The sequence below is a fragment of the Brachyistius frenatus genome, unplaced genomic scaffold, assembly GCF_029030835.1.
Source record: "Brachyistius frenatus isolate BFR_SWC_R1_liver_20210118 unplaced genomic scaffold, ASM2903083v1 Contig_659, whole genome shotgun sequence".
Lineage (NCBI taxonomy): Eukaryota > Metazoa > Chordata > Actinopteri > Embiotocidae > Brachyistius > Brachyistius frenatus.
Window position 1 is genome coordinate 5,001 of NW_027211258.1, and position 5,000 is coordinate 10,000.

The 5,000-nt window shown below is 60.5% G+C and overlaps 1 non-coding gene and 1 pseudogene across 1 annotated transcript; both read right to left on the reverse strand.

Annotated features, from left to right (window-relative positions):
* Positions 1–321, reverse strand: part of LOC138615011 (28S ribosomal RNA) — a 3,633-nt pseudogene extending 3,312 nt beyond the window's left edge.
* Positions 322–815: 494 nt separating this feature from the next.
* Positions 816–968, reverse strand: LOC138615012 (5.8S ribosomal RNA). Its single transcript, XR_011310386.1, has one exon. It is a non-coding gene; the product is annotated as a 5.8S ribosomal RNA (ribosomal RNA).
* Positions 969–5,000: the final 4,032 nt, after the last annotated feature.

Genomic DNA, 5,000 nt, shown 5'->3' on the forward strand with positions numbered 1-5,000 from the left:
GGTATTTAGCCTTAGATGGGTTACCACCCACTTTGGGCTGCATTCCCAAACAACCCGACTCCGAGAAGACCGGACCCCGGCGCGGCGGGAGCCGTTACCGGCCTCACCGTCCACGGGCTGAGCCTCGATCAGAAGGACTCAGGCCCCGACGACACCGGGCAGCGGTCTTCCATACGCCATTTCCACGCCGCCCGTCGGACGGGTTCGGCGCTGGGCTCTTCCCTCTTCGCTCGCCGCTACTGAGGAATCCTTGTTAGTTTCTTTTCCTCCGCTTAGTAATATGCTTAAATTCAGCGGGTTGTCTCGTCTGATCTGAGGTCGTAGTCGAATGAGGTTGCCCGGCGGGCAAGACGTGGCTCAGCCGGAGAGGTTTGTATCCCCGGTTGAGGCTCACGGACTCTGTGGGTAGGTCGAAAAGGGGTGAGTGCCTCTCCGCGGCGGACCGCACTCGAGCCCAGGCGTCGCCACCGCACGCGCACCCCGAGGCCCGTCCCCGACCCTCAGGCGTCCCCCCCCGGCGTCGGAACCCGCGGCGCACCGGCCGGACGCGGGCGGCGCGGAGACGCGGCGTGTCCACCGGCCGCGCGCGCGCGACGCAATGCGGGCTCGGCGTGGGTAGGCCGCCCCCCGCTCCGGAGAGCGGGAGAGGGAAGGGGCGTGTGGCCGGCCCGGGGGAGCGACGCGGGGCGCGTGGCGGGCAGGCCAGCGCGCGGCCAGCGTCCCGGTTTCGGTCTGCACTTGGGGGGCCCGGGCTTGGCGGATGCCTGCGCAGCCCCAACCGCGGGAGACGGCAGGCGTCTCGATTGATGTCAAAGCGACCCTCAGACAGGGCGTAGCCGGGGCTTCGGGGCCGCAAGGTGCGTTCGAAGTGTCGATGATCAGCTGTGTCCTGCAATTCACATTGATAGTTCTCGCAGCTAGCTGCGTTCTTCATCGACGCACGAGCCGGTGATCCACCGCTAAGAGTTGTATTCGTTTTTTGTTTTTGGTTTGGTTGTTTCGCCAGGTTTCGGGCAAAGTCGGACGGGGGTGAAGACAGAAACCCCGGGCGGCTCCCCGTCCAGTCCCGTCAGCCCCTCGCCGTGACGGGGCGGTGGGGGTCAGGCCGGGGTGAGTGAAGAGAACATTGAACCCCCCTTCTCCCTCCGGCGGAGGAGGAGAGCGTTGGGTACCGGGGAGCGCGGGGAGCGGTGGGGGCGGACCGCCGCCGGCCGCCCGCGCTGGGACTAGGGTTTCGCCGAGATGCGGGCGGACCCGGGACGGTGGGCCCCACCGAGCGGGGGTTAGCGCACCGTCCATTTTCCCTCCCTTCGCTGCACTCCCCGCCCCGCGACCCGGGGCGCTCCAGTCCGACGGCACTCGGAACAGGAAGCCGGGGCGGCGCGCGGAGGAGCGGCGAGCGGGAGCGGGCGCGTAACCCGTCCGGTCGGTTTCCCGGGGTCCAGACTAGGTCGGGACTCTCGGCGCGTGTTGACACGCAGCCCCACCGCCTCGCAAGGCCTGGCGGGCTCCAGACGAACGGGGCGCGCGCCTGGGAGACCCCGAGGCCGGCGGCCGCGGGCCCAGAGGCCGGCGACGCGGCGCCGCCTGCGGAGGAGACCCTGGCGTTGTCAAGACGTCAGAGGCTGCTGCAACTGCCACTCACCGGGGTGGGGGCAGAGGGCGACCGGTAATGATCCTTCCGCAGGTTCACCTGCGAGAGCACTGATACCGACTTTTACTTCCTCTAGATAGTCAAGTTTGATCGTCTTCAAGGCGCTCCGCCCAAGGGCAATGACCGGCCTCGGCGGGCCGAATCCGGAGGCTCTGACCATCCAATCGGTAAACAGCGACGGGCGGTGTGTACAAGGGCAGAGGACTTAATCAGCGGAGCTTATGGCCAACACTGAGAATTCCTCGTTGATGGGAAATAAATTGCGTGCCCAATCCTATCACGAGTGGGGACAGCGGGTTACCCACGCCTCGACGAAGGGTAGACACCATGATCCATCGACCGGCGCGCGTGCAGCCCAGGACATCTAAAGGGGGCATCACAGACCTGTTGTGCTCAATCTGTTGTGGCTGAACACGCTGTCCCTCTAAGAAGTTGGACGCCGACCGCCGCAGGGCACGTAACTCGTTAGCATGCTGGAGTCTCGTTCGTTAACAAGACCAACCAGACAAATCGCTCACCTTTAAGAACGGCCATGCCACCACCCACAGAATCGAAAAACCTCAATCTGTCAGTCCTTTCAGTGTCCCGGGCCGGGTGAGGTTTCCGTGTTGAGTCAAATTAAGCCGCAGGCTCCACTCCTGGTAGTGCCCTTCGTGTTCTTTAAGTTTCAGCACACGCCATACTCCCCGGAACCCAAAGACTTTGGTTTCCCGGACGCTGCTCGGGTCATGGGGCTCACCGCCGCCGGATCGCTAGTTGGCATCGTTTATGGTCGGAACTACGCGGCGGTATCTGGTGTGCGGAACTCGACTTTCGTTCTTGGTCTTGAAAACATTCTTGGCAAATGCTTTCGCTTTCGTAAAATCTTGCATGATTAAAATTTCACCTCTAGCGGCACAATACGAATGCCCCCGACGTCCCTCTTAATCATGGCCCCAGTTCAGAAAAACCCACAAAATAGAACCGAGTCCTATTCCATTATTCCTAGCGCTGCAGGTAATTCAGGCAAGACCTCCTTTGAACACTCTAATTTTTCAAAGTAAACGCTTGGACCCGCGGGACATCGTAAGGAAGGCATCGAGGCGCCGAGAGGCAGGGCTGGGACAGGCCGGTGGCTGCCCTCGCGGCGGACCGTCAGCGATCCGGGATGGCCGAGCTTTTCCTTGCTGGGTCCGCTATTGGAGCTGAGTGCACGCCGGCTGCTGGCACCAGACTTGCCCTCCAATGGATCTCATTCAAAGGATTTAGTGTACTCATTCCAATTACAGGGCCTCGAAAGAAGTCCTGTATTATTACACGTCACTACACTCCCGATCAGGATGGGGATGAGTTGCGCGCCTGCTGCCTTCCTTGGATGTGGTAGCAGGGCTCGGCCCTCGGGTGAACCCTGATTCCCGTTACCCGTGGTCACCGTAGTGACACACTGAAAAGTACCTCGAAAGTTGATGAGGCAGACATTAGAGGCCAAGGCATCACCCAAAACGCCACGGGAGGAGCCCCTTGTGATCGGCTCGAGGTTATCTAGAGTCACCTGTAGGCGGCGGGGGCACCGAGGCACGCATGGGTTTAGATCTGATAAATGCACGCATCCCGGAGTGGCGCTCGTTTGCATGTAATGTTAGCTCTAGAATTGCCACAGTTATCAAGTAACGTTAGAGCGATCCGAGAACCATAACTGATTTAATGGTGTTCGCGGTTTCACTGTACCGACGTGTACTTAGACTTTGTGGCTTAATCCTGAGACAAGCATATGCTACTGGCAGGATCAACCAGGTAGCCTCGGAGTCCCTCTCGGAGGGACAGATGCAGGCGCGCCCTGGGCTTGGTGCAGGGCGGCGGCTTGTCAGGCGGGCGGGCGGGTGGGTCTCCGGGGCCGCGCTGGTGCCGGCCGGAGAGGACGGGGCTCGAGAGGGGCCCGTTCGGGAACGGCCCCTCGTCGGCGCTCCTGGAGGTTGAGCGCCGTGTTCGCCGGAGGACCCGTCGCGAGGGCGGTCGGCGGTGGGAAGGCCTGGCCGGGGCCGGAGCTCGTGGGAGGGACCGCTGGGTCAGACGGGGGCGTCTCGGTCTACAAGCGCTTCCCAAATCGGTTTCGCCGGCGGGAAGCGCGGGGGGTGGGCCGGGGGACGCCTCCCGCGGCCCCTGCGCCGGTCCCCCGGGAGCCGCGGGCCGTGGAGGCGAGCCTGCAGTCCGGGGAGGAACCCACGCGCCCGACGCCGGCACTAGAGGCCGAGCCGGCGGCGGCCCTCCGAGGCCGACCCGTTTGCATTCAGTCAGAAATACACCGCTGGGATGCCTGGAGACAAAGCCAGAAACAACTCAGAAAATTTTTCAGAAGCTTGAAAAATTTCTTTCTTTCTTACACCACCCCGACCGAGAAGTTTCGGGTTTCTGAAATTGGTGGGTACTGTGACATAACCCCCGGGTTGGGTAGGACACCCCCTCGCATGGTGGAAAATCGACGTGATGGGTCCCGCTTCGCCCACTTCAAGGGGGAAAAAGAACTCTGTCCCAAAAAAAGACAGGTTCTTTTCCCCCTTATGTGAAGTGGGGCGTCACCCCACTTCAAGGGGAAAAATTATCTTCCCCCCTTGGAGGTAGGGGGAACGTCCCCACTTCAAGGGGAAAGAACTCCAGTCCCAGACAGAGTTCTTTTCCCCTTATGAAGTCAGAACATCCCCACTTCAAGGGGAAAAGACTCTGTCTTTTCAACAGCCGCTTCGTGCCCAGGGTAATGTAGCACAGCAGTGCCCAGGGTAATGCCAACTCGCTTCGTGCCCAGGGTAATGTAACTAAGCCGTGCCCAGGGTAGTAACTTTCACGCTGCTCCTGGGCACCAGTCAGACACACGCACAGCTCCAGGAGCCAGGCTGCACACTGCTCCCCTCTACCCGGCCTGCAGACACCCCTGGCCCGGCCTAAAACCATGACACACCCCTCTGCTACCTCCCGCCTGAGCGCCCCAGCGGACCTGCATTACCCCCACTCTCTTAGCACCCCCCCACCGGGCTTAAAGAAATAATCCGCACCGCCAGATCGTTCGTGCCCCTGGTACAGTAAAATTCGCTTCGTGCCCAGGGTAATGTAACAACAGCTCCGTGCCCCTGGTACTTCCCCAGGAACATAGTGCAATTTTTGGATATACTCGGACTTGATTTCACTGGATTTTATTTAGTTTTTTTTTTCGTGCCCCTGGTACTTAGGAACATAGTGCAATTTTTGGATATGCTCGGACTTGATTTCACTGGATTTTATTTAGGTTTTTCGTGCCCCTGGTACTTCCCCAGGAACATAGTGCAATTTTTGGATATGCTCGGACTTGATTTCACTGGATTTATTTAGTTTTTTT